The sequence below is a fragment of the Botryllus schlosseri genome, chromosome 3 (genome assembly GCF_051294905.1).
Source record: "Botryllus schlosseri isolate E-star chromosome 3, Bs_hap1, whole genome shotgun sequence".
Taxonomy (NCBI): Eukaryota; Metazoa; Chordata; class Ascidiacea; order Stolidobranchia; family Styelidae; genus Botryllus; species Botryllus schlosseri.
This window is the reverse complement of record NC_137238.1, coordinates 3,123,333-3,142,308: the sequence shown is the minus strand read 5'-3', so window position 1 is coordinate 3,142,308 and position 18,976 is coordinate 3,123,333. Positions and strand designations below refer to the sequence as shown.

Genomic DNA, 18,976 nt, shown 5'->3' with positions numbered 1-18,976 from the left:
ACTCAAAGGGGGCTACTTGTCTTGCTCAGTATTATAATCTAAGCTGCAGCAAGCCAAAGAAGAATGTTTGGTCGCAACTGTCAAAAAATAGAATAAATATAAACTCAAATGTTGTGATAAAATACGTTTCGATTTAGGCTCGAACTTATAAATTTGTGGGTACATACATATTGCCCGAAAATCGACAATGTGACTTCCAAATACCTCGTTATAGCGATAAAACATCATATGCAATTATTAGATAAAGATTTTCTGTACGTAGGCATGTTTCATTTGTTTCATGATTAGTATGCTTGATTATTTTGCTTGATTTAGCGATTGTATCATCGGTCCCCACCCTACGAATTTTATACATGAATCGAAATAAAGTCCACTCAAGGAAAGTACGGAAAAAATAATAGGTGCCATTATATAGCCTGATACAAGCCCTACACTTCACAATAAAAATGATTGCTGGTTTGTTCGTGTTGAAGGTTACAAAGAAAATTGTTTATGTCGATCTAAATTTAGTTTAGACCCCCCAAAACAAAAATCATCTGTGAGAGACCCCATAGCTCGCGCACGTCGAATTTTTTTGTATGTGAGGAAAGATTTTGCCAGCATGCAATTGTAGACAAGTTCACGGAGTGTAATCATAGAGTTATCATAGAGAATTTTCAAAGTATTTTCGGTCCCAGTGATCCATCGGTACCACATCTCCCCTACATGATGTGCTGATTTCCGAGTGACTGAAAAAAGTAAGTATTGAAGGTATTATTTGTCTGATAACTGAAAACTCTAGTCTAAACAGATAATCGCTTGATTAGGTATAGCCCAAGCAGGCGAAACCTATACTTGAGTACTCCAAATAATCAATTATTTCGATATCGAGAGGGTTTGGATGATATCCAATATGTAAGCTCACTTTGAAGGATAATTCGTATAGCTCAAATATTTCGCAGTGAAAGTCTGCAGATTCTCGATGTATTTTTGCTATTTTACGATGCGATAAGTCATTCTGCTGTGCGAAAATGCACGATAGGATATAGATGAAACTGACGCTGCTCATCAAGGCCATTGAAAAAAGTACATTTTAACATTTTAGTAGCAGCAAATTTTTAGTAAAGTGCAAGAAGTGACGATTTCCGAGCGTGTAAATCACCATTCGGCCAACTCAGTAGTTATTTACGGTATTTAGCCTCAGCTATGCGACTGGTATTTAGTGCTAGCAGTGATATCCACTAAGTCATTTGTGTTTTTGTTATTATAGAGCACATGATTGAATCGCTACGACTAACGCATTGCTGTCTAACTCATTGGGGAATAGATTTTTCAACGGTTAAGTATTTAGAGCTAACAATGCGGTATGGGATCCACTAAGTTCGAACAATTGCGTTTTGTTATTGTCGAATACCGCGCACCTATTGCGATATCAGCTCTCCGCATTTTGTTGTATTTAGGGCTATTGCACAAGCTATCTCTAATCCTGCAATATATACAGGTTCGGACTTGTCTAGGGTATTCACTTCCCGTCCACTAGCTTTTCAAGACGCATTGATAAGCGTGCGTATTCAATTACCTAATCGATGGATGAACATTCCTGACAAAGGCATAGATGTCCCCAGGGAACCAAGCTAACTTGGCTTCTATCATTTTTACATTGTTTGCAAAGCACGGTATTTTATAATTCCATGAGACTTCAGTAGTTCTAGAATCCTGAATTAATGAGAGTTGAATAAACCTCATAATGATAAGATATTCAGTAATAATATAGAAATTGGCTTATATTGTGACTATCTAATCATCGTGAAATTAGCAATTATCTCATGTTGTTGATGAAAATGATCAGCTTGCGTTCTTACTTGCAGGCGTCCATATGTAACCGTTCTAGTATATTTACATATCTTTCTATGGAGACAGCTTTAATTTTTTATTCTTGACTTAACGTATAAATAACCTACTTGTATACATTAAATGAAAGTATTTATGAGACATCGTAGCAACGCACATATTGTATGTTATCTATTTATTTTGTGATAATCGATTACTACTACTACATTTATCAGAGTACACTCTGCTAGGGTTTGCCTAGTGACAGTACTTACTCAAGTCGATTTTGTAAAAACTTTTATACTGGGAATTTTGTAAAATAAATACCAATTTTTTAAATCGTCGAACACTTTACATCAAATTTAGTAAAGTAGATAGAAACTACTTTTTCCAAAGTACTAAAGACCTTTACACTACAGTTTTGTAAAATAAATCCTAATACAACGTAAGATGATTATTTTCATCAACAACACGAGATAATTGCTAATTTCACAATGATAAGATATTCACAATATTAGCCAATTTTTTATATTATTACTCTGTTAGATTTAATATTAAAATTATTTTTAATAATCATTGAAATCATGTAGATTATAACAGTGAACGTCTTTTGTACAAACTAATTTATCAACTATACAAGATAATCGATAATTTAACTAAAAATCAATAAGATATTCAGAAAGCAACAATATTATTAAAAAGATGTTCAGTTTACCCGTTATAAGCTACAATGATTTCAATGAGTAATAAAAAAATATTATTAATAATTGTTGTTTCGAAGTTAGAACCAAAGTAATAATATTTAAAAAGTGGAATATTTGAAAATATTTAAATCATGCTTTGGTGCTTATAATAACGTAAGCTGATCATTTTCATCAACAACATGAGATAATTGCTATTTTCACAATGATTAGATATTCACAATTTTAGCCAATTTTTATATTATTACACATATTCAATCTACAGCGAACAGCGAATAATCATGTAATAAATATTACACGTTATATATTGCCTTGCACTTTCTTAAACTGCAATAACAAAGGCGATCAACGCAATATTGACGTAATCATATCTCGGCGTTACTAACGTAATCAAATACGCATATGACGTAATCATTCCTGAACATGCTTCAACTACACAATCATAATGACGTAAACATTTCTCAGTGTTATTGGACTGGAACGAGACGCAATCATGACGTAATTATATCTCAGCATTACTGGAACTAAGCAAAGACGCTCTCGTAATAACTAAAGTAATCAACTACGCATATGACGTAATCATGAACATGCTTCAACTGCACATTCATAATGACGTAAACATTTCTCGGTGTTATTGGACTGGAACTAGACGCAATCATGACGTAATCATATCTCAGCGTTACTGAAACCAAAGCCGCTCTCGTAATAACTAAAGTAATCAACTACGCATATGACGTAATCATTACTGGACATGCTGCAATACGCAATCATAATGAAGGTAATCAACTTACGCAAACATGACGAAATAAATATCTCAGCGTTACTGGAACTATGCAAAGCCGCTCTCGAAATAACTAAAGTAATCAACTACGCATATGACGTAATCATGAATATGCTTCAATACGCAATCGTAATGAAGGTAATCAACTTACGCAAACATGACATAATAAATATCTCAGCGTTACTGGACTGGAACTATGGCATCTCTCGCACAACCAAAACCTCTCTCGTATTAGAACCACACCCACATTGTTCTGCGTTCTGATTGGCTAACAGATGTCACGTGATCAAATACTCGACGCTGATTGGGGCGCGTCAAAAGAGTGTGCATAATACTACTTACTTATAACAGCAGAAAATGTATTTCATGACTTTAGTCCAGAAAGTTTCAAAGGTTGTATGCTAAAACAGGTCTAAAGCTAAAAAAGTCAGAGCCCACTGTTCCAGATTAGGACACGCCATGGACTGCTAGACTACGATATGATAAGTAAAAGGTGGATTGCGAAACACCAGTTTGAAACGTTATGATGGGCCATATATACTGTGATGAAGTATTTCATATTGGCGACAATGCGGTGTGAACATAACCACGCAGCCCGCTACCTAGATTTTATTCACCGATACTATCATGAAATCATATTGACCACTCCATATCCACTGTGCGCGAAGCGCGACGAAAATTCTGGGCTTTACTAAACTTTTCTGAAAATTAAATGTTGATACTCAGCCCCGAAATTCTTTAGGCTATCTTGCTGATTGGAGGATTAAACTATTTCTACTTGACAAACTGAAAATAGCGAAAAGTAAGTAATTAGATCACAAAATATTATGAAGTAGAAGTAGAAGTAGCAAAAATGAGTTTTGTTTGAGTGAATACTAGAAGTAGACGAAAACTACTTGAGTACTTCAAAAAAGTACAAGTACTTCGTTACTGATCACTGGGGCAAGTTTTGCAACTTTTCTTACAGCTTCCGGCAGCTTCCTAAATACTCGTAAGATATGTAGAATGCCGTTTCAAGCTGTTTGAAGTAATCTTGTAGTGCAACTTTTGTCCATTTTTTCATGCAACTCTTTGCAACACTTTGCAACTTTCTCGATTTTTCATGAAAGTATTTTCGATTTTGGTAAAATATACGGCCGAATTCGACTGAAACACCGTAAATCAGCATCGAAGTAACACTTTTACGGGTATTTCGGGAACCGAGCCGGAAAATTGACCTTTTTTTAGTCAATTTCGGAAGTTGACCACTTTTTTTAGTCAACCGAGCAAAATGTGGTCAAAATGCAACATCTGCAACTTTTTTCAAAACTAAATGCAGCTTTCCACGGATTTAACTGCAACAAAAACTTGCCCTACTGATCACCTCTTGTCATAACTTGATTTCCATACAGAAACATACTGTCAATACCACCTGAATACTTGTAAAAATGGAGGAACTTGCTTAGACCATGACATTCAACCGTACTATACGTGTACATGCATAACAGAATACCACGGACAGGACTGCGATCGTGAGTATATCGCTGTTGATTCCTGTGCTATGACCCTTTAAATGTTAATTAACGATTAGCAGATGTCCAACACATTTACGTGCATCTAGTTATAAAAGAACAATTATGTGAGAGATGAATGAAAATCAGCAGCTATAGTTGCAGCATTTCAAATTGACTTGGAAAGGAATGCACAGGGTAGTAGGCCAAGGCAGATGTGCGGCCTGAAAATAGAAAATGCTCGCTCCTTCAAGTATGTAAAGCAACGCTTTTTGTTTTTCAAGACTTCGTTTTAGGTAATATACCGTCCCTTTGACATATCCATAAATCTACGTGACTTCGAAAAACACATTGAAGATATAAAAAGTTGCTTTGTTAAGCCGGAAAGCTACCATTACATTGTAATAAAGAAATGGTTCTCAACTTTTCTGACCTCGAGACACCCTTTCAAAGGACGGAAATAGTTCGTGGCACCCTATAGCACTTTGAGTACTTTGACTGGCGAGTAGTCCAGTGGTACGTTCCACTACGGCCTGATTAAGGACGAATTAAAGAAAGAGAATGAACGAGAGCTAGAAAACCCGAAAAAGAAAAAAAATCGCAGACTGCTACATCGAGCATTAGGCTATAGATTGATAGGTTAGTTAGTTATCTATAATCAGGCCGAGAGGGATGCATATTGGGAGAACGCATTTGGTCGTTTCAATATCGTCCTATTTGGGCAATACATTTCCTTGTAGATTGTGTGTCCTTGAGCGGGTACAAATAACATAATCACTGACAGCACAGAAACAATTTGGTTTCCTTTATTTTTGTTATATGTCGACCTCATTTACCCCATTTACAAACCGTAGCCCTGAGCACTCCGATTGGCACATGGAATAAAATATCGATTGTGCACATCAACGTTAAATCATAGTAGAAGTAGCTTAATAAATGAAGAACTGCTTCCCGGGCTGTGGAGTCGGATTAATAGATATTTTGTAACTCTTTGGAATCGGAGTCGGAGTTGTGGAAACATACTATAGCGCGGGAGTCCGATTCGGAATTCATGAAAATGCTGTGATCCCGACTACTTCGTATCGAAATCGAACATAATTTTCTGAATTGTTAATCAAAAGTGTCATTGCAGTTTAATAAGTATTTCACGTGAGCACATTTTCAAAATCTTATCTTCTGTATGAGAGCAAAATTTAGGTTAAAATCAGACAAAGGTTGATTCGAATCGCAAAAATAATGGCTAAATATGCAATAAACGATGGATTTACTACATAAATTTATAGTAATCTGGGAGTCGGAGTTGTGTGTACAAAATATTAGGAGTCGTAGTTGGTTTGTTTCAAGCTTCTGCAGTCGGAATTGGGGTATATTGAAATTGTCAGCAGTTGGAGTCGGTGGTAAAGTCAACCGACTTTACAGCTGACTGCTTCGAAACTTCTTGCGTACAACACAACTCGGAACTGCTGTGATAAACCACGGACGTTACACTACAAACCTAATTTACAAGACTTGTGCATGACATATCAATGTTTGGATACCCTCAGATTGCACAATTTGTTCAATATGATACATCGTAACAATAACGTATCGCATGTCAATTCCATATGCAGCTTATCTGTTTTAGGTAATTCTCTATTTGGATAATTTGCTTGAATTAACTTCGGTGTGCAATCCGATTAGGATGTGTGTTCCTCTGAGAGGCACAGTTTCGTGTGAACGTGAATCTTTGAAAGGTTCTGTGTAACGCGAACGTGACACTCATGACGTCATGTCGCTAATTCCAACACTAAATTTCAGTGAAGTGATGGCCTATATTAATATACACCAGTGCTTTTCAGCCTTTTTGAGCTCCATTCGCACTTTTTTGGAAAATAAATCTCATTCGCACAAACCCACCGAAAATTGTTATACAAAAAGAAGATTACGAAATTTGACAATATGTGCTCATTAAAACGACAACTCTTGTTCATCGTTTTGATTTTAACTGTTTCACTAAAACCATTCTCGGCCAAAGAAGTTGTTGGGTTTTGTACAAGAATGTCTACTCGTGCTTAGATAGTCAAGTCTTAGAAACTGCTCCGCACTCCTATCCAAAATATACCTTCTGCTGACACAAGCGCGGCTGTTGGATTTTGATAAAAGTCGATTCCAGTGAAGACAGATGGGAATGAGTGCGGTTTCTACCAGGGCTTTGGAGCAGCCGTAAATTTAAACTGCTCCATCTCCGGTTCCGGAGCTTTCTTCTATCATACATTAGCTCCGGCTCGGGATCCGCATTTTTCGTGGCCGCGAGGTAATTCCCCATTATATTATCGAAAATGAATTGCTCAGATTGTGAACTTGCAATGCCAACCAAAAATTACAAGTTTGGCTGCGACACTTAGGATGTTGATGAATAAATTATCAGTTCCGACGCATTGGCAGATCCAGGGTCCAGTCAAATTTTTAGTGAATCGTCGCACATTACAATAAAGTAAAATAGTAGTCAAATATTTCTTCACGCTTCGCGTGTTTAATTGTCACACGATTTTTTGCTTGGTAGCCTACCCCTTACTGAAAATGAAAAAAAAACGCCTAATTTACCCGATTGAGTCTAACTGTATTCGCAATTACGGGAGAAAGTCTTTTCACGTTTGCGCTCGCATAAAGATCGTCGATGGTGATATGTAGGCACAAAATGATTGTCGCATATTTTCGGAGAACTTCGATATCGATGTGGCCAGACGCCGAATAGTCGTGTCCTTGCAAACTGAGCCTAGCGGGCGGTATACAGTAGAACCCCAATATACTCAAGTAATAATATTATTGACCTAGTTTATTTATAATCTTTGAAAATTTTACCCGCTTGGCGCGGCTAGTGGACCGCGCGCTTGTTCGTCAATCTCATGTGCCCCTTTAGCCGGAAAGGTTGGCCATTCCTGGTCTATATACAGGGTTGCCATCGACATGGACCCAAAATAAGGACAGTGGAAAAATTAAATTAGCATGAAAAATCGTTTTTGTACATACTTTGTCTTTATACGAGCCGTGACATATCACATTCCATACTTTTCACCAGAAAAATATACTCCAGCAACTCTTTGGCATGAGAAAGTGCTTCATGGATCTCGCGACAGCTCAGTTCTAGGTTTACCTTTACTTGGGCCCGAAACAGCACTTCGTCAACCCCCCTCCCCCAATAATGATGGAAAAAGGCCGTACACCAAGTTTAGACAAGATCGGTTTTGAGCGTATGGAGCAATAACTACAGTATTAATGCTTGTGATCTTGGTCCTGGCCGAAGAAAACTTATTTGTAATGTTGGAATCGGGGAATATTGCTTTGAACAATTGCGATGTGCAATCGTTGGTGAGGAATGATTGCTTGTGTTTGACGGTATGGAATGCCCCAGGTCTGAGGTCGTTGATGCTGATCGACTAGTGGAAAAATTATTTATTCATCGATTGGCTCAAAATAATCATCATGACACACTTCTTGTATTTTGGGGTCTCAATGTAAGTTAAGTAGCGGTTTTTCTTATGGCATCCAGGTTAATTTCACAATTGCAGATACTGCTATGTGCGAAACACTCGCCCTTCAATCTTCGCTAGATACCTTTGACTTCTCTCTCATAATCGTCACGAAAAACGTTTTTACGCCTGTTTATTTAAATTAATCAGATTTAGCCTTATTTGTAGCTAAAACTATACGCGCAAGTGCAATATAATTTAGAGAAATTTATCAATGATTTATAGCTTTACTACTTCAACCAATGTGTCGAATGCACTGCGCTTTTTTCACTACACACAATAAATGCTGCCTTACCAACAGCTTGAGCTTATTCTGCTGTAGACCAAACAGCAGTAACCTGGTATTGCTGTTTACCGCTAAAATGACGTCCGCTGCGGTAGCTTGGTACAGCCGAAACTGCTGTACCACCACTCACTGCCCTAGCTATCTCACAACTTAGAAGTCAAATCTTGTGGGGTGTACGTCACGAGAGTTCCTTTCATTTATGATGTCATACAATCTCGACGAAAAAGCATAATTTTGCAATATTATGCAACATAGATACCAGAGGAAAACGATTGAAGTTCTGTAGCGGTTGTAAATAAGACAAAATAAAGACGCGAGTCGAAAATAAGGACATTTCTTGGAAATAAGGACAGTTGAGTGTTCTAAGACGTGGCCCCTAAAAATAAGGACAAATCTTAGAAATAAGGACGGTATGGCAACCCTGTCTATATATATTACTAATCTACCTATGGGTTAGTTATCTATAGCAATCTAGAGTAGGGTTGCCATACGTCCGGAATTTCCCGGACATGTCCGGAATTTCACTGAAAAATCTGCGTCCTGGAGGAATTTCTAAAATATTCCTAAATGTCCGGAATTTTGAAGGGTTGAAGTAGGCTCAAAAGTTTTTCGTAAATCAACATAAACAATATTTTTTTTCAAGCAGATTTATGACATTCGAAATTCATCTTCGCGCTGCGCGCGAGGTAATGCAACGTATATTGATATTAATATGGGCACCGGGCACCACATTCGCCAAAAAATGCAATAAAAATAAAAATAAACTACCATCATTTACTGAAATAAGTCCAATGGTAATCGCAATTATAAGCAAACGGTATAGTAGTAGAGTTGGTCAAGGCTGATTGGATGCTTTAGTCACAGATAGTGATTCCAAATCTTGGGGTCGTTTACTTTTATCTGGGGATCGCGATGATGTTAGACGTAATCACTGTCCTAGGCCGGGAGTAAGTTTGGGCATGTTATTTTTTTTAGTAATCAGCTTATCAACTTTTTAGCTGGGCCAAGGAACATTTTTAAGTTTGAAATGAGGTCGCGAGTATTAAAGGTTGGAAATCACCGGGTTTGCAACCTGCTGGTGCATTTTACAGTAGCCTAATGAAGAATCAATATTATTGAAGAATTTATTCATAATATTTCACAGCCAAATGCATATAGTAATTGCCCAAGAAGTTACATCGATTACCCTATGTTAGGTTAGGTTAGAGATTTGTGCTTTTTTTGGGCGTAAGGGGGCAGAAAAAAAGTTGTTTCGGACCTGATTAAAATAAAAACACACAATCAGATAGCCGCACCGACCTAACAGTATAGCAGGGCTGTCAAAGACAATCCCGACAGGCCAAACACGGCCCGCCAGACGATTTCATCCGGCCAGTGGAGAAAAAAACTGTTGCACACCATAGCAAGTAGCAATCGCCAGAGCCCACATTACAGAGGGCCCAATTCATGACCTATGTTCAACTACATTCCTGTATACAGTCGTTTGGCAATGCTTTGTTAGTGCGACGTCATATTGACACTCAATGTGTAATACCTCATTTTCAAATCCGCTAGTGGGCGCTAAAGAGTGTCAGAAATTTGCTTCACAAAAATATGGTAACCGTAATCTAGAGTCTCTCAGCCGTCAGTAACATCCAATGCAGCAACGAAGACATAGGTGCCGCCTTGCCAGCGTGTGACGTCATGATGAATACTTGTCCATTCTCGATAACATCATAGTTGCACTAGAACGCACTTTACGCTATGCCACTGCTTTTCAACCTTTTTGAGCTCCGTTCGCACTTTTTTTGTGAAATACATTTCATTCGCACAAACTAATCGAAAATTGTTATACAAAAAGAAGATGAAGATACTTAACATTTTGTACAGATGTGCAAAAAAATTGGTTACTATGTAGCTTAAAATATCACTTGTCTCAATAAAAAGGCAACTTTTTTCGCTCGTTTTGATTTCAACTATTTCACTAAAACCCTTCTCAGCGAAACAAGTTGTTGGGTTTTGTATGAGAACGTCTACTAGTGCTTGAATGGCAAGGACTTAAAATCTGTTCTGCACTTCTATCCAAAATACAGAGTGCAAAATGCTTGCTTGCAGAAATCGTTTTTGAGAGCTGACACAAAGGTGCCGGAGGCTCCAGTTTGTCGAAAGGGTACAAAATCAACATGTTTGTGTTGAGGATGTTGTCTTATGTCTTGGAACATAAGGTGCAAAACGATCAAGGAGAGTATATCATACCAGTTTAATAATGCCAAAGCAGCTTTTAGACTAACACCAAGATCTGTGTTTTGTGGCGTCTCGCGACCTGAGCCTCACCCATGAAAAGAAATTCATTTTTATTATTACAGTGGTGTGCTACGATTATACCGACATGTATGACATACAGAACGCGCGCACCGCAATTCTACCCTACACAGCTCTACAAAACATGTATGACGCACATCCATATCGTAAGGTTTAGCCATCCAGCATCGGTCATTTTTAACCAAGGTTTTGTTACCGCTTATGTTTTTGACAACTCATTTTATCAGCGGTTTATTGGCCAAAACTTTACGTCTTCATGTGTCCGGACGCAAAGGGGATTGGCCTCGAAAGGAATGAGTCTCATATGCCTGAACTCGCTCGTTCTACAGCCTACACTATATAGCTCATCCCAGCGATCTTCTACCACGTTTTCCAGAAAAAAACAATCGGACAATCTTATCGTGAATTCTCATTATAAAACCATATTTTTGCGTGTCTCGCTTATTGGCTACAGTACCCAACACAGTGACCTTGGATATGTAAACGATCGCGGGATTTTTTTGCAATAAATTCAAGAAATATAACATACATATGAACAGATAGCTCTGGCACCGTGTAGACCCAAAATTATACCCTTTGCGGTCCATACTGTAATAACCCTTGAAGGGGTAAAAATTTGCGTTACAGTAACTTGCAAATGTGAGTCTGTAATGATGGTATTTATTGCTATCCTCGTGCCTCGCGCAAATCGAACAGTTATTACGAAAATATGATGATTGATTAGCGTAAGAAAGCAGAAAGTCAATTTGACGTCATTTTTTCAGCCTGTCGCGGGCTCAGATGATGTACTGTAACGTCTGCCAATATAATATAGAGATTGTAGAGATCTTTATACTGCCACTACACCAGCTTCAAACCAGGCTTTTGGTTACGTAATAATTACAGTGCGGGAATATTAATTCACTACGTAATAATTAGAGTGCGGGGATATTAATTCACTACGGCTTGTGAGGGCTACGATGAGTGGTGCGTCGTATTAAGTTTTACAATTGCGTCGCAACTACAAAAGTTACACTGATCTTAAATTTCCTATTAGGTTTATTTGAATTATTCCACGTCAGAAAAGTTACCAATTAATCACGGTTTTCATTCGCACTTGATCCGGATTTTCATTCGCACCATTCGCACTACCTTCGTCATTCGCACTCGATCCGGATTTTCATTCGCACTATTCGCACCACCTTCGTCATTCGCACTGCCATTTTTTTCATTCGCACAAGTGCGAACAGTCACACAGGTTGAAAAGCACTGCTCAATGCCATTGCTGTGCGCAGCATTAAAATTCAGGCCTGCTGTTCAACAATGATAAATCAGCAGATGTGGTTGTTGCATATATAATAGCATCTTATAAAATACGTCGGAGCCGGACCTACTCCTCAAATAACGGGCTCCATCTCCGGCTGAATTTTATATAGAGCTCCGGGGCTCCGGCTCCAAAGCCCTGGTTTGTACCTAATATAGAGAATCTCTCGTCGCGATAGTTTTTAGCGCAAGTTGTATTCTCAGGCAAGTGCTTGCCGATTGCAGAGTTCATAGCCATGGCCTGATTGTGTTCTAGTAATCGTAGATGAGTTATGGCTGCATTAATTGGTTGTATGCAATGTATGCAATGTATGCATGTTTTTCAAATTCTCCATTTGCTGATTGCCCCTGAAGAGTGTCAGCTCGAAAAGCTTCGGGTTTCAATATATCTCTGTCATGAATATAATAATGAAATTCTAACATAATATGCGAAAACGCCTAATTCACATACGCGAGGGCAGAATGTCAGGAAAGTCATGGAATGTCACAATTTACATTTTAGGTCGAAATCTTCCGGTTCTGAGTATAGAAAATGACCATAGTCATCATCTAGCACGATTGCAGCCTCACATAAATTATACAGGCTGCACTTATAAATGATTGCCAGTTTCCTCGGCATGACGGACGCGAACAAAAATGCTAATGTCAACCCATGTATTCGGTACACCCGCTGAAAAAAAGGAAATCTCTTTCACAGATCCCATGACTGTTGCCATGCGAAGTTGATTGCCTGCGAGTACAGCATATATCAGCCATATTTAGTATGCAATTATAGACAATCAAGTCGAGTGAAATGATTGCATGATCATAAAAAAACTACCACCGTCCTACTGTGCCATCTGAACCAGGAATTCTCAACCGGTCTGTGGCAGCAAGTTTCCTGCCAGTCCGCCACATATATTAGACTTTTTAAATCTCAATTCAAAAATGCAAGAAGAAGGTCGCTTTTCTGGTAATTAAAGAATGAAACATCAAATTTGCAGATGTTGAAAGAAACTGTTTAAATATGACATGCAACATGTTTAGGAATAGTTCTATGTGGACGTTTTAAGAAATATTACATTCAAACAGAGTTCGTCAAATCTCGACTACAATTTAGCGACATTTAGCAGTTGAACAGAGCCTATAGCAAACCGAAGAATCAAACTTTATTTAATGGTTTAAAACAGCACTTCCGTGAAACTTCAATAAAACCCCGTATAACACATCTAATATCAAAAAGATGCATGAATGATGCATTAATATCAAAAAGATGCATTAATGAAGTTTCCAATATTTACGATTTAGTTGTATACAAGTCGTAGTTGGAATTTGGATTAATTTGGATCATTGAAGGTTCGCCGTTCCGTAGCATTTATCTTGATTTTTTACGGTCCGCAAGGTCAAACAGGTTGAGAACCACTGATCTGAACCATATCTCCCCGACTCGAATGCAAAATTGTGATCACTTCGTTGCGATCAAAGACTACCCGAACTATCGAAGCTAAACGACTTGCTCTGAAACCCTCTGGTCGTACCTGTGTATTCACAATTTGCATTATTCTATTATAGCCTGGCTATTTATCCCCACAAATGTAGAGGTCTTCCATATCATTGTAACCGAGGGATGTATGAGCAAGTCGGATAGAAAACAGTAACGCGTAACGTCCTTCGTTGCAAGTCGCCGTGTGCGCCATTAACGAATGCTCATTGCTCAACTGCGCATGCGATCATTTTTAATTTCCGGTACAAGATTATATATCCTAAGCTGATTTTCGAACTTATCAGCCCTAAACGGGACAATTAGTGGAACATGCGAGACCAGTCGTGTATGGCCATAGCCTTATAATGGCGATGGTGAAACCACATCAGCTACTACTGTCAATGTTTCTTATGTATACCCTACTATGTTGGTCAGGGGTAGTGAACCTTTTTCGTCCAAAGAGCCATATTGGCGCAATATTTTCTATTGTAACTGCCGAAGAGCCATACGCGTTAATCAACTATAATGTCACTATTGAAATTTCGTGACGTCATTGTAGCACCAATTTGAAGCCAGTTTACAATTTTTACACCACATAGGATTTGTCGTGTGCGCCGCATTTGACATGTAGAAACTTGTACTAATCATGCGGGTTGCCTTATTTGAGCATGCGAAACGGAAGTTACACTGATCTTTTTCAAGTTAGGCTTCATCTTTTTAATTTTATTTCATTGAGAGCCATATTCTACTTTTCGAAGATTAAGACGATAAACATTCAGATTTCCAACATATGTAGACAACAGTAGAAGTTTGAATCTACTATTCACACTATCTTTTAGGTTAACGCGTCTTTTGGTGCTGTGTGGTATTACTGATGGCTTTGTAGTCTGGTTGATTGCTATTTACTATCGATGTTCATGAAGAAGTAAACTTTTAACATTCTGCTCTCAAAATCACGCAATTGTCGCGAAGGATAGGTAAGACACAGGTAAGCCGCACACTGGCCAAGTCTTACCTGTGATAACGTAATTGATCGTACATAACTGATATTAAACGAATGTGATCGTCACACTGATTCCGAAAATCTAAATATTGAACGACTTCTCAATTTTCGAAGTATTCGCCTTTAACATAACATTGCTCTACATGACCAAATTTTAACGGCGGTACTAAAACGGTACTTACCATTCTATAGCAGGGATAGCTATGGCGCTGTTCATTTCTCGCCGTCGATCAGAAAGACAATGTTTAGTTGACAACTGCATTGTCAAGCAGGCGTCGCCATGTCTGCTGTTTGATCAATCAACATATCGTGCAATCCATGATTTCGAGGCGCACGGTGTTAGGTGTATCGAATTCGTGAGTGATGTTGGTCACCGGCACGGCAGCAATATAAATTTTAGGATTTCGAAAAAAGGGTCCGAGCCCCATATGCCACTGTATGACCTCTCGAAGACATGTTTATGCTGGCAAGAAAATATCTATTCTGGGTGATAGGAAAATTTACTAACAGAGGGAGATATATATGATACTCTTGTTCGCTGGAACCATCGAGATGCTTTGAGGAGGGAGATGCGATACAACCGTAAGGTAGGGTTACCATACGTCCTCCTTAGGAGGATTTGTATTCCTTTTTCGGGCTTTTGAAAATGTCCTCCGAGGACGCCTAAATGAACTCCTTTTCGAGATTTCGCCCTCTTTTTTAGAATTTGGGTAAACACAGGGCAAAAATACCATAAAATAGCACGGAACTAACGCTCAGACTGGTATTTCGGAAGCTGGCCGTAAGTTGACCTTATTTTTAGTCAACCGACTACGAAGTGGAAAAAATTTACCATTTTTTCAGGATTTTCCGCCGGTATTCTAGTTTGAAAATTTTGAAAAAGTGTCCTCTTTCCCGATTCCAGAATATGGTAACCCTGCCGTAAGGTCACTGACCGAGTCTGCGCCCGCCCTCTTTCTCCTCCATTCTATCCTAGGATGCTCAACGCCTAGCAGGATAGCTGTGGATACCAGTTTTGAGTCTTTGGTCTGATCTTACCGGGGATAGAACCCACAACCTACCGTTCGAGAAGCCGGACGTATTACCATTACACTATCTCGCTAACACATTTCCGCAATATTGATAAATTAAGTACAAAATGAAAAAGTTGTCAAATAGCCATAACTTATCCCCAAAAGAGCCATATATGGCTCGCGAGCCAAATGTTACGGACCACTGATGTAGATTGTAGACCTACTGCAGGTACTCCATTGCAGGGCTTTTTCAACCGAGTGTGCCGTTATCAGAGGTGGTCAGTAACGAAGTACTTCTACTTTTTCGAAGTACTCAAGTAGTTTTCCTCTACTTCTGGTACTTACTCAAGTAGATCTGATTTTCGCTACTTCTACTTCGTAATATTTTGTGATCTACTTACTTACTTTTCGCTATTTTCAGTTTGTCAAGTAGAAGTAGTTCAATCTTGTAATCAGGAAGATAGCCTGACGAATGTCGGGGCTGTTTTCACGGAGTATCAACATTTAATTTTCAAAAAAGTTGCATAAAGCCCCGAAATTTCCTCGCGCTTCGCGCGCAGTGGATACGGAATGACCAGTATGATATCACGAAGGTATCGAGGAATATAATTTATGTAGCGGGTTGGCGTGGTTCCGCTCACACCATATTGTAGCCCTTCGTCCATATGAAATAATTCATCACAGTATATATTGCTCATCATAACGCTTGAAACTGATGTTTAGCAATCTAACATTTACTTGTCATATCATAATCTATATAGCATGTCCATAGCGCGTCCTAACCTGGAAAAGTGAACTCTGACTTTTTTGTTAGTTTTAGGGCTGTTTTAGCATACCACCATTTGAAGCTTTCTGGACCAAAGGAATGAAATACATGTATTTATGTTTCACATTCAATTCCCAGTATCAAATACTTTGAGTTATAATTAATATCAGTTCTTTTGTCTGAATAACAGACATGTTGAAGTATACAAGCAAGTGTAGCAATGCCTTTAATTTCCGGAAATAAAGCTACACAATATGGCATTTTTATGGTCCAACATATTTTATATTAACATTTACTAATCGCGCAAAGTGTTTACACAGTATAAAACTTCTGCGTATTTCTCTTCGACTAAACTACGGGCCTTATAATATGGGGGATGGCGCCATACCATGCTATTTTCTAAAACGTGCTGTTCGAGAAAACAGGATTAGTATCGCATTTCCATATCAATTAATACTATCATTTTCATCCCATGATGTGGACGAATGCTTATGCTATCGAAAATTTAATACCTGCTGGTATGCATCAATAGGAATCAAGCTCGTGACCTTTCGTATAGCTCAATTTGCACCTTTTTACAATCCACGGGAACACGAATTAGGATCGTTTTCACAACTACTTACTTACTTGAGTACTTTTAAAGTCAGTCAATTCTACTTCTACTTCAAGTAGTTTTAGGTTGCTCATGAAAGAAGTACTTCTACTTGTACTTGAGTACTTTTAAAGTCAGTCAATTCTACTTCTACTTCAAGTAGTTTTAGGTTGCTCATGAAAGAAGTACTTCTACTTGTACTTGAGTAGATTTTTTTTCGTCGCTACTTCTACTTCTACTTGAGTAGCTTCCTGGACTACTTTGACCACCTCTGGCCGTTATACATCCTCTAGGGCAGGGGTCTCCAAACTTTTTGAAACCAAGAGCTACTTCTCGGATATTGATGCGACGGGCTACCGGTTGCTCCGGACGTGCATCGGTGCTAAGTCGAATTTCTTCATTTGGACCAGGGACGAGTAGCATACGGCCCGCGACTGGATTGTGCACGGCCCTCAGACAGTTTCCGGTCTTACGTGATAATGTGGCCCACATCTACATACATTTTCGAGCAGGCGTTTTCGATCATGAACATTAACAAGACAAAATTGAGTTCCAATATAACTGATGTTCGCGCGCTATCTTTACAACGGATTTTTACGTTGAATAGAGAAATTTACACCAGTGTTGGGATCAAGTCACTACCCTCGAGCCACGAGTCATTTCGAGTCATTGCACATTTTGACTCGAGTCAAGTCAAGTCAATCGATTTTTGGAGCTGACCCGAGTCAAGTCAAGTCAAGTCACGAGTCAAGTCACAATTCAAGTCAAGTTGCCTTTTCGAAGTATGAGGCATGATACCGTCATTTCATTTTGCTAGCTACCTGAAATACAGATTGAGTGATCATTGATTTTTAACCGATGAACGAATATAGAGTTAAATAAACACGGAAGAAGGCGCTGCATCGATCACATATAAGTATAGAACTGCTAATCCTCAGTTTATAGTTACCAGCCAAGATAGAGAATAGATGCGAATTGATAAGATGCATTAGATTGCGCATTTACAAATCGAGAGGATGCAATTCGAGTCAGCGCCAATGGTTGAGGACTATATAAACTATATTAGAATTCAGTTTCAATAAAACAATAGGTTTGGTTATAAAGGTAAAAATAGAGAACAGAATTTACTTCACTATACTAGTTTACGACAACGTAAGTAAGCTGTAAGCTTCGATCACTTGGTTTGCGGTCGATTCATTTGTGAGAGAACACTGCAGGCTCAGTAAAACGCACGATCATTAAATGACTGGTCGCTCTCACGGGTTACACCAGCGTTTGGCGAACAATCCGAACATATGCAAGTTGCAGTGATTTTGATCAAAGCCGATTACTTGATGACTAGAAATTGACTCGTGAATTTTGCTCCGAGTCACGAGTCAATTCACATTTCTGATAGGCCGAGTCAAGTCAAGTCAAGTCATTTTAGCAAAGTGACTCGAGCCAAATCAAGTCATACGAAAAAGGTGACTCGAGTCAAGTCATGACTCGAGTCATCCCAACACTTTTTTGGGGGTATTCATGGTGTTTGTCGACTACTATGGTCATTTACATCAGGCCGGTATTCTTCTTATTTTCCGTAACTGCCGACTTATAGCACGGCCCACCTCTAGGCTTTTTGTAAGACACCGCTGACGCGGATGAGGTGGCGAGGAGGAGCCTACACTGAAAAAAAAATTTACCCCGATTTACCGCGAAATGTCTGGAAGCAGGGTGGCCAGCCACTTGGCAGTAATATAACATTACCGTCACTCAATGTAAATTTAACTTACACCCGTCCGGTGATCTAACATTACATGCCACACTGTAATGTTACAGTCACCTCTGGTATATTCAATCTACATTTTCTTCTGTACATTTACCACCGAGACTGTAATTTTACCGCCTTACCTACCTACCTACCTACCTACAACCCTACATGCTGTCCTTGTAAATCAGATTACATGCCAGCTTGTAAATTCACG

General features: G+C 38.7%; 1 protein-coding gene across 1 annotated transcript in view; it reads left to right on the top strand.

The window, feature by feature from the left end:
• The window catches only part of LOC145435479 (uncharacterized), a 286,197-nt gene that overhangs the window by 110,036 nt on the left and 157,185 nt on the right, over positions 1 to 18,976 (top strand). The gene's annotated exons all lie outside the window — the stretch shown is intronic.